This window comes from Gopherus evgoodei, chromosome 11, assembly GCF_007399415.2.
Source record: "Gopherus evgoodei ecotype Sinaloan lineage chromosome 11, rGopEvg1_v1.p, whole genome shotgun sequence".
Lineage (NCBI taxonomy): Eukaryota > Metazoa > Chordata > Testudines > Testudinidae > Gopherus > Gopherus evgoodei.
Window position 1 is genome coordinate 9,994,719 of NC_044332.1, and position 11,511 is coordinate 10,006,229.

General features: G+C 48.9%; 1 non-coding gene across 1 annotated transcript; it reads left to right on the top strand.

The window, feature by feature from the left end:
- The first annotated feature begins 5,879 nt into the window (after window positions 1-5,879).
- Window positions 5,880-5,961, top strand: TRNAM-CAU. The gene has a single exon. It is a non-coding gene; the product is annotated as a tRNA-Met (tRNA).
- Window positions 5,962-11,511: the final 5,550 nt, after the last annotated feature.

Consider the following 11,511-nt stretch of genomic DNA (forward strand, 5'->3'; position numbering starts at 1 on the left):
TTTCACTCATTCAGTGTTGGACAGTGACAGGGTCACGTTAACACCTTTCACTCTTTTGGGGCCCCTTGAGTCTGTTTAAATGACCACAGAAGTTCCCACCCCCTGTGTGAGTGGCATGGAGGACTGAACATCTTTTCTCCTTTCTCCCCTCTAGGATGTCAGAAGCCCCATAGACGGGGTGTGGCTCTTTCCCCTGCACATGCCATTAGTCTGGCCACAGGCTGAGACAAAACAACTATCCCAGGGCACAACTACGAAGGCGACACGTAGGATCGGAATCTCCTTTGATTTATTACAAACCCGAGTTTCTGCAAAACTTTCCTACAAAACTAAATCTGTTTTCTAAATTGCTTCTCTGCTCAGGCTGCGTCTATGCCCCCTTGTGTTTGGTAGAATGTATGTCGCTCAGAGGTGTGAATGAGCCACCCCCCAAGTGACACAGTTACACTGACCCAAGCGCCAGTGTGGACAGGGCTACGTCGCTGGGAGAGCTTCTCCTGCCAACATGGCTACAGCTCTTGCTGGGGGTGGGGAGTCTCTGCCATTGGCTTCTAGCAGCTACACTAGGGAACTAACGGTGAGGCCGCTGCATCGGTGCCGGTGTAAGCTCCCCAGAGCAGCCACCGCCTCAGGGCAGGGACAATGCCACTGACTGGGGACACAGTACAGGTCTGTCACCTCCAGGGCACTGGGTTCTCTTCTGCCCAGGGCAGGAGTGAACAAACATCTGTATGACGTGGTGACCATTCCCAGACGGGTGAGGAATGAGCTGGTGTGAGGAGCTGATCTTGGTCCAGTGGCAGGTGGGCAGATGGCCACAGAACAAAGACCAGCAGGAACATTGGAGGCCGAGGAGTGAATTGCCCATGGGACCGAACTCATCCAGTCCCCAGAGCTGCTCTCAGTAAATCGAGGTGAAGCACATTGACAGGACACCTCGGGGAAGCTTGCACAGCCATTGCTGGGGCTGCAGCTATTCTGTGGCTGGATACATAAAGACTCATTCTCCAATCCCTCAATTCAGCATTTCTTTTGGGCAAGAAATTCAGAGTAAAATACGACAATAAAATATGATAATGATTACTGGGGGGGAAAACCTGTTTCTTTCTAGGTGTGAAACAGGGAAGTTCCAGCAGCTGGAGGACATGTCTCCTGACCTAGAAATCAGTCTTGGTCATTGGTGCCAAGAAAACCATTGCTCTGAAGGAGACTCTGAGGAAAATCAAAGGTACCGAGAAGGGAGCTAGGTGGGGAAACTGAGACACACGTCTGGGACTTCCGGAAGTGACAGTCTCTGACCAATTAGTTGCAATAGATGCTAACATAAAATTGAAACAAATCACAGTGAACCAATAAATTATCATTCTTGACTCAGGGAAAAAGGCTGGGTGGGGCCATGTTCTGTAGAACTGATCAATGAAATTGTTTTTAATTGTTCACTTTATTAATGTAACTTCTGTTCACCATTCACTACACTTGCCTACACTGTAACTTCTGTTCCATATTGAATTCAAACCCCATTTTAAAACACTCACTCCATTTTGTAAAAGCTTCCTCCAACCTTCATTTTTGCAAACCTTGCTGTAATCTTATTAGTTTAGTTTAGATGTGTGAATGAGGTATGTATGAATGACGGAATCAACCTCCAGCCCCAGCCTGCCCTGGTGAGATAAAGTTCAAATACCAACGGCTGAAGACCTAGACAACAGCCCTAAACAAAGTAAGAAGCATCCACCCTAAAAAGAAAAGGACAACAGAAGGAAGATCAAAGCCAGGTTCAAGGCTGAAAGTCACGCCTGCAATTGATGGGTAATCAATCTAAACCCAGAGGCAGCGTGACACAGCAAGACCTATAGACTTTGAATCCAAACTAAAAGCCTATAAAAAAGAAGGGTGAGATGAGAGACTCTGGGTAACATACTGCTGCCAACATGGAAGGACATCAGTGCCTGCCCAACAGAGATCCAGCTTGTCCTTGTGCCCGGCTTTCCTGGCCAGTTAGCCGCCACAAGCTAAGAACCCAAGCTGCAAAATCAAGCCATGAACTTAAGCTATCTTCAGGACTGGTAACTATGCAGCAGCTGCAGAACACCTGGTGTGTGTGTGTGTGTATAAGAATTAAGATATTGGTTGTTAGTCATAAATCAAATTATCATAATAAATGTGGCATCTTTGTCTTGTCCCCTTTAATAAGATCCTGCTGGTTTTTACTGGTCTAATATAATTGGTATAACAGTTCCAAGGCAACAGCAAACAGTTCATAATCTGTAGTCATTTGAATGTGATTCATTTTTTCCACTAACAAGTTTCTCTGAAGTGGTGAGAAGTCCAGGGGAAGGGAGCCGTGTCCCATTCTCATAGACTCATAGACTCTAGGACTGGAAGGGACCTCGAGAGGTCATCGAGTCCAGTCCCCTGCCCTCATGGCAGGACCAAATACTGTCTAGACCATCCCTAATAGACATTTATCTAACCTACTCTTAAATATCTCCAGCGATGGAGATTCCACAACTTCCCTAGGCAATCTATTCCAGTGTTTGACTACCCTGACAGTTAGGAACTTTTTCCTAATGTCCAACCTAAATCTCCCTTGCTGCAGTTTAAGCCCATTGCTTCTTGTTCTATCATTGGAGGCTAAGGTGAACAAGTTTTCTCCCTCCTCCTGATGACACCCTTTTAGATACCTGAAAACTGCTATCATGTCCCCTCTCAGTCTTCTCTTTTCCAAACTAAACAAACCCAATTCCTTCAGCCTTCCTTCATAGGTCATGTTCTCAAGACCTTAATCATTCTTGTTGCTCTTCTCTGGACCCTCTCCAATTTCTCCACATCTTTCTTGAAATGCGGTGCCCAGAACTGGACACAGTACTCCAGTTGAGGCCTAACCAGCGCAGAGTAAAGCGGAAGAATGACTTCTCGTGTCTTGTTTACAACACACCTGTTAATGCATCCCAGAATCATGTTTGCTTTTTTTGCAACAGTATCACACTGTTGACTCATATTAAGCTTGTGGTCCACTATGACCCCTAGATCTCTTTCTGCCATACTCCTTCCTAGACAGTCTCTTCCCATTCTGTATGTGTGAAACTGATTGTTCCTTCCTAAGTGGAGCACTTTGCATTATCTTTATTGAACTTCATCCTGTTTACCTCAGACCATTTCTCCAATTTGTCCAGATCGTTTTGAATTTTGACCCTGTCCTCCAGAGCAGTTGCAATCCCTCCCAGTTTGGTATCGTCCGCAAACTTAATAAGCGTACTTTCTATGCCAACATCTAAATCGTTGATGAAGATATTGAACAGAACCGGTCCCAAAACAGACCCCTGCGGAACCCCACTTGTTATACCTTTCCAGCAGGATTGGGAGCCATTAATAACTACTCTCTGAGTACGGTTATCCAGCCAGTTATGCACCCACCTTATAGTAGCCCCATCTAAATTGTACTTTCCTAGCTTATCTATAAGAATATCATGCGAAACTGTATCAATGCCTTACTAAAGTCTAGGTATATCACATCCACCGCTTCTCCCTTATCCACAAGGCTCGTTATCCTATCAAAGAACGCTATCAGATTAGTCTGATATGATTTGTTCTTTACAAATCCATGCTGGCTATTCCCTATCACCTTACCACCTTCCAAGTGTTTGCAGATGATTTCTTTGATTACCTGCTCCATTATCTTCCCTGGCACAGAAGTTAAACTAACTGGTCTGTAGTTTCCCGGGTTGTTTTTATTTCCCTTTTTATAGATGGGCACTATATTTGCCCCCTTCCAGTCTTCTGGAATCTCCCCCATCTCCCATGATTTCCCAAAGATAATAGCTAGAGGCTCAGATACCTCTTCCATTAACTCCTTGAGTATTCTAGGATGCATTCCATCAGGCCCTGGTGACTTGCAGGCATCTAACTTTTCTAAGTGATTTTTTACTTGCTCTTTCCTTATTTTCACTTCTAAACCTACCCTCTTCCTGTAAGCATTCACTATACTAGACATTCCTTCAGACTTCTCAGTGAAGACCGAAACAAAGAAGTCATTAAGCATCTCTGCCATTTCCAAGTCTCCCGTTACTGTTACCCCCTCCTCATTGAGCAGTGGGCCTACCCTGTCCTTAGTCTTCCTCTTGCTTCTAATGTATTGATAAAAAGTCTTCTTGTTTCCCTTTATTCCCATAGCTAGTTTGAGTTCATTTTGTGCCTTTGCTTTCTAATCTTGCCTCTGCATTCCTGTGTTATTTGCCTATATTCATCCTTCGTGATCTGACCTAGTTTCCATTTTTTATATGACGCCTTTTTATTTTGTAGGTCATGCAAGATCTCAAGGGTAAGCCAAGGTGGTCTTTTGCCACATTTTCTATCTTTCCTAACCATCAGAATAACTTGCTTTTGGGCCCTTAATAGCGTCCCTTTGAAAAACTGCCAACTTTCCTCAGTTGTTTTTCCCCTCAGTCTTAATTCCCATGGGACCTTGCCTATCAGCTCTCTGAGCTTACCAAAATCCGCCTTCCTGAAATCCATTGTCTCTATTCTGCTGTACTCCCTTCTACCTTTCCTTAGAATTGCAAATTCTATGATTTCATGATCACTTTCACCCAAGCTTCCTTCTACTTTTAAATTCTCAACAAGTTCCTCCCTACTGGTTAAAATCAAGTCTAGAACAGCTTCCCCCCAGTAGCTTTTCAACTTTCTGAAATAAAAAGTTGTCTGCAATGCAGTCCAGGAACTTATTGGATAGTCTGTGCCCCGCAGTGTTATTTTCCCAACATATATCTGGATAGTTGAAGTCCCCCATCACCACCAAAATTTGGGCTTTGGATGATTTTGTTAGTTGTTTGAAAAAAGCCTCATCCACCTCTTCCGCCTGATTAGGTGGCCTGTAGTAGACTCCCAGCACGACATCACCTGTGTTTTTTACCCCTTTTAGCCTAACCCAGAGACTCTCCACCCTTCCGTCTCCTATGTCCATCTCCACCTCAGTCCAAGTGTGTACATTTTTAATATATAAGGCAACACCTCCTCCCTTTTTCCCCTGTCTATCCTTCCTGAGCAAACTATACCCATCCACACCAACATTCCAGTCGTGTGTATTATCCCACCAAGTTTCAGTAATGCCAATAATGTCATAGTTGTATTTATTTATTAGCACTTCCAGTTCTTCCTGCTTATTACCCATACTTCTTGCATTTGTATAAAGGCATCTAAGATACTGGTTTGATCTTGCCTCCCAGCTTTGCCCTGACCCTCCTTCCTCTCTGCCATTATAGCCCGTGCTCCCTCCTGTTTCCAACCCATCTCCCAGGTCTTGTTCCCCACTTACCTGTGGGCTTTGCTCACCTGTCCCCGTCGAACCTAGTTTAAAGCCCTCCTTACTAGGTTAGCCAGTCTGTGCGCAAATAAGGCCTTTCCCTGCTTTGAAAGGTGAACGCCATCTGTTCCTAGCAGTCCTTCCTCAAACGGCATCCCGTGGTCGAGGAAGCAAAAGCCCTCCTGGCGACACCATCTTCGCAGCCAGGCATCTCCTGTCAGAAAGTCCAGTCGTGGCTTAGTCCTGTTTATAAATGGAGAAAAGAGTCCAGTACAAAGAGTTTAATCCAGGGAGAAAGTCAGTCCATTGGAGGCTAGAGACGGGAGTTGGTGGGGGGCAGAGCTGGATTCTACCTCACTGTCTGACCTTGGTCATCTCTGGGAACCTCTCCCTATCTCTATCATTACAGTGTGGAGAAGAACAATGACAGACCCCACAGGAGGGTGCTTGTTTGGTGCTTAACCACACGGCGAAGGAACGAGCCAGGTGCTTTGGGAGCCAGCTTTGCTGTTTGAATTCTGCAGTTCAGATAATGTCAGGCCTGGGCGTTTCTCTTGCCTTAGGGCCTTGCCTTACAGCTGTGCTGGCTGAGTGGTTAAGGCATTAGACTCATAATCCAATAGGGTTTCCCTGGGCAGGTTCAAACCCTGCTCACAGCGAGGTCTGTGTTTTAGCCACAGCCCATCTAAGAGGCCAGGGGCGGCTGAGCCTCCCCCAAAAGGCCATCCATGCAGGGGGGAAATGCTGAGCATGTGGGGCAGGTCACCCCTCTGTGGGCCCATTGTCATCATTCGAGTGCTGGAAGCGAAGCTCCAGAGAAGTGGGGACCCCACCTGCACCCCTTTCTGTTCTGCCTCTTAACCCAATGCCCTGCTCTGCCTCCTCCCATCCCCCCTCCACCTTTTCCCCCAAGGCCTGCACACCCCCCCGCTCAGCCTTTTCCCACGAGCCTCTTTCCTCTCTCTGCCTCTTCCTGCCCTTGCTCTGCCTCCTTCCCCTAGGACTCCCCTCACTCCCTGCTCACCAAAGGCAGGAAAAAGTGATGGGTGCTTGGCCCCATGGTAGCCCACCTTAGGGGAAATGGGCACAGAGGAGCAAGCAGGTGAGTGGAGTCTTAGATCATAGAATTGGAAGGGACCTCAGGAGGTCAGCTAATCTAATCCCCTGCTCAAAGCAGGATCAATCCCGAGACAGATTTTTACCCCACTTCCCTAAATGACCTCCTCAAGGATTGAATTCACAGCCGTGGGTTTCGTAGGCCAATGCTCAAACCACTGAGTTATCCTCTTGGGGGAAGAGTGAGGGGCAGGTAGGGGGGCCTGGTGGAGAGGGCAGAGGCACGTGAACAGTGGGTGGGCGGGGCCTTGGGGGAAGAGGATGAGCAGGGGTGGGGCCTCTGTGGCAGGGCCATGGTCTAGGCACCGGTGGCCCCCCAACTTCTAGGGGTCACTCATCTGAAACCCAGGATGAAGGTGACATGGGCCGGAGTCTTGTCAGGACTGAGGCTACATAACACCTTTACCTTCGGGGCTCTACCGGGCCATAAAGCCCCCAAACATGGCCAGAGACAGGGAAAGAGGCCTCAGCATGGGAGAGAGTCAGCCAGAGTTAGACAAGGTGGGCAGAGAATATTCTTCATTCTGTTTAGTTACACGTCGCCCTTGCTAGAAATTCTTCCTGTATTTTCTCCAGTTCACTCCCTGATGCTGTATCTCTGCCCCATTCTGCTGTTTGTTCCATAGAATTATCAGGTTCTGTCAAATATGGCAGCAATCCCTCCAGAACACGACAGCCTGAAATCTCAGCTCTCCCCCTCCCCTCACGCTAATGAGATAGAGGAGACCCAGGCAGCCAGTTTCTCTGGGATAGAAGACAAAGGACAAAGACTTGTGGGAAGGTGCTATTGGATGCTTAGCTGGAAAGAGGGGGCTTCTGGAGTAGGGAGAGAAAACAGCCAGAGCCCACATGGATGCAGGAGAGACCTAGCTGGACTGTGCAGAGGGAGGTTAGGCCTGAGGCCCTAAGAATTTCCTGTGCTGTGTTCAGATGCTCAATAAACCCCTCTCTTTTACACTGGCTGAGCATCACTGCAGTCTAGAAATCAGGGTTGCATTCTTCCCTCTGGGAGTAGAGGCCCCAGGGACCAGAGGGAGGGGACTCCCTGAGGGGGCCCATGGCAGACAGGCATGCTAAAGGCTCAGAGAAGTGCCTTTCACAGAGGCAAAGGGGCCTTTACCCTCAAGAGAGAGTGAATCTCCAAGAAGGGCTGTCACACGGAAGGGGATTCCTCCCAAGGACTGTACAGGGCAGAGAGACAGCACAAGTCCTGGGAGTCAGTGACACCATCCATGGATAGATAAACAGAGGCTGGAAAGGAAGGTGATTCAGCAGTGGTGAGACTGATACTGGAACACTGCATCCCGTTCTGGTGTCCACATTTCAAAAATAACATTTTAAAAACTGGAGAGGATGCAGAAAAGAGCCATATTTGAGGGATGGAGAAGATGTCTTATAAGGAGGCATTGAAAAGCTCAATCTGTTTAGAGGAGAGCTGATTGCAGTGTGCAAGTGCCTTCGCGAGAGAAAACACCAAGTATTTAAAGGGCTCTTTAGTCTTGCAAAGAAAGGCATAACAGGAACCAATGGCTGGAAGCAGAAATCAGAAAAATTATCATTGGAACAAGGCAGAGATTTATAAGAGAGAGGGTGATTCATCACTGGAACAAGTGGACAAGGGAAGCGATGGATTCTGCATCTCTTGATGTCTTCCAGTGAAGACTAGATGCCTTTTGCGAAGATGTTTTAGTCAAAAAGAAGCTATTGTGTTACACAGAAGGGCTGGGATATGCAGGGAGTCAGATTAGATGCTTTAATGGTCCCTTCTGGCCTTAAGTCTACTAATTTATGAAAAACTGATGTTTTATTGTGTAGCGGCTCCATCCACAGACTCAACAGTCATTGAGTGCAGTGATCCAGGGGAAACAACTCAAACACCCAATGAAGCTGCCCAGGGGCAGGACATCAGCTTTGAGGGGAAGGGTGGGTGTGGCAGTGACATCACAAAGGCCTTTTGCAGGAACTAGGCCTATGGGACAGAGGTGGTGGGGAGGGGATGACCTCACAGAGAGACCCCGATATCAGCCGGGCAGGACAGAGGTGCAGGGCCAGGCCAGTCTCTGAGACCCGTCCCACCCTGGCTTTGCTGCCCCAAGTCTCCTTCACAAGGTCTCTCCTCAAGGGCTGAGAGAGCATTAGGATTCATGGATGTGAGCATGAGGAGGAACCACTGACTGTGCCGAAAACAAACTTCCCTTTGACAAAGTAAGAGGCTGAGAGAGGTTTGGAACCTGTTCAGTGTGATCCACCTGGCGCAGGCAGCATTCTAGGCCCAGAAAACACTGGCTTCAGGTGACAGAATTTGATTTGCTACCTAGGATTTGATGGTTGGAATCCCTGGGACATTGGGGTTTTGTCCTTTTTGGTTTCCCTTTCCTCTTTCCTCTCTCCTTTCTGCTCTTCTCTTGCTTCTTTATCCCCTTTTCCCCGCTTCCCTCCCTCTACCAAGGAGGGGTGTGTGGAGTGTGGCAGGGGAGTGGGGTTTGCTCTCATTGCGGGAGGTCCTCACCAAGAGATGGGGCTGGATCTGAGAGTGGTCCCCTGTGATGGTGACCTGGGCCGTCCTTTGGGACATCTGATGAGACCCCTCAGCTCCCTCCCCTCAAGTCTCAGTTGCTGATTGGCCGAGCAGGGGTCTATCGACAGTGAGGAGACTCAGATCCTTTTGGTCTCTTTTCAGATCAGGCAAATAAGTCACAATCAATCCACTGTAGGGGATTAATCTTGCTGCTTCTCTCCATTAATTGTCTCTTGGCAGGTCAGGATTTCCTCTAATGTTCTAGGTATTCTAAAAGACTTGCTGAATAATTACCATGAACCATTGTTGGTCTGTAGCTCACTTGAGAGCCTGCACCATGTTCCGCTCTGCCTCTTAACCCAATGCCCTGTTCTTGCTCTGCCTCTTCCCATCCCCCCTCCGCCTCTTCCCCCAAGGCCTGTGCCCCACCCCCACTCAGCCTTTTCCCCCGAGCCCCCTCCCTCTCTCTCTCTCTCTCTCTCCCCTCCCTGTCCCTGCTCGGCCTCCTTCCCCAAGGCCCTCCCCACCCCCCGCTCACCTAAGGTAGGAAAAAGTGATGGGTGCCTGGCCTCATGGCCCCCTGTAGCCCCTCTTAGGGGAAAGGGGCAGAAAGGAGCAAGCAGCAGGTGAGTGGAGTCTTGGGGGAAGAGTGAGGGGCAGGTAGGGGGGCCTGAGAGAGGGGGTGGAGGGCAGTGAACAGTGAGTGGGCAGGGCCTTGGGGGAAGAGGATGAGCAGGGGCAGGGCCTCTGTGGCAGGGCCATGGTCTAGGCACCAGTGGCACCCCAACTTCTAGGAGTCACTCATCTGAAACCCAGGATGAAAGTGACATGGGCCTGAGTCTTGTCGGGGCTGAGGCTACATAACACCTTTACCTTCAGGGCTCTACCAGGGCATAAAGCCCCCAGACATGGCCCAGAGACAGGGAAAGAGGCCTCAGCATGGGAGAGAGTCAGCCAGAGTTAGACGAGGTGAGCAGAGAATTCTTCATTCGTTTAGTTACACGTCGCCCTTGCTAGAAATTCTTCCTGTATTTTCTCCAGTTCGCTTCCTGCAGAAGTGAAAGTAAGCTCGGCTGTGCCCATAGCCCTGGGCCCTTTAAATCACCACTGGAGACCCTGGGGGCTCCAGCAACAGTATCTCTGCTCTCTGGCTGTTCAAATTCAGCCTCCGGGTATTGAACCTCCAAGGTCCATACCTGAGTGAAGCTTTCACCCTTCCCTTCACAAATGTTATGGAGGGTACAGCACGCGGCTATAGCCATGGAGATGCTGTCATCGGCCAGGTCCAGCTTCCCATGCAGACAGCACCAGCGGCCCTTTAAACAGCCAAAAAGCACACTCCACAGTCATTCCGCACTGACTCAGTCTGTTGTTGAACTGCTACTTGCTGCTGTCAAGGCTCCCTGTGTAGGCCACAGCATTAAAGGGTAAGCGAGGCTCCAAGGATCACAGTGGACATTTTGGACTTCTCCTACAGTGATCTTCTGGTCTGGGAAGAAGTCTCGGCTTGCAGCTTCCTGAACAGGCCAGTGTTCTGAAAGATTCGTGCGTCATGCACCTTTCCAGCCAGCCTTTGTTAATGTCAGTGAAACGCCCATGGTGATCCACAAGCGCCTGGAGAACCATAGAGAAATACCCTTCCGATTAATGTACTCGGAGGGTTGGTGGTCTGGTGCCAAAATTGGAATATGCGTCCCATCTATTGCCCCTCTGCAGTTAGGGAAACCCATTTGTGCAAAGCCCACCACAATCTCACGCACATTGCCCAGGGTCATGGTTCTTCTGAGAAGGATGCAATTAATGGCCCTGCAAACTTGCATCAACATGATTCCGACGGTCAACTTTCCCACTCCAAACTGGTTAGTAACCAATTGGTAGCTGTCTGGAGTTGCCAGCTTCCAGATTCCAATAGTCACCCACTTCTCCACCGGCAGGGCAGCTCTCAATCTCATGTCCTTGTGCTGTAGGGTGGGGGTGAGCTCAGCACACAGTCCCATGAAAATGGCTTTTCTCATGGGAACGTTCTGTAGCCACTGCTCATCATCCCAGACTTACAAGATGATGTGATTCCACCATTCAGTGCTTGTTTCCCAAGCCCAAAAGTGGCGTCCCACTGTGGTGAGCATGTCCGTGAATGCCGCAAGCAATCTCGTGTCGTAAACATTATGCGAGTCGACATCATCATTGGACTCCTCACTGTCAGTTTGTAGCTTAAGGAGTAACTCGACTGCCATTCATGATGTGCTGGCGAGACCCATCAGCATATTCCTCAGCACTTTGGGCTCCATTCCTGCAGACTGAAAGAGAAGACAGAGCGTGCAGTACGATAAACGATGAAAGATGGCACCAAATGTTGACGGAAGCACAGGGATTGCTGGGATATGAACCGATGAATCATGGGGCATTGGAACAGGACCCAGAATGCCCCGCCCCCACCCCCAAAGCCACAGCACAAGCATGAGAAGAGGTGCTCTGGGGGACAACCGCCCATAGTGCACCGCTCCCAATGCCGCTACAAGTGCCACAAATGTGGCCACGCCAGTGCACTTGCAGCTGACAGTGTGAACACGCTGCA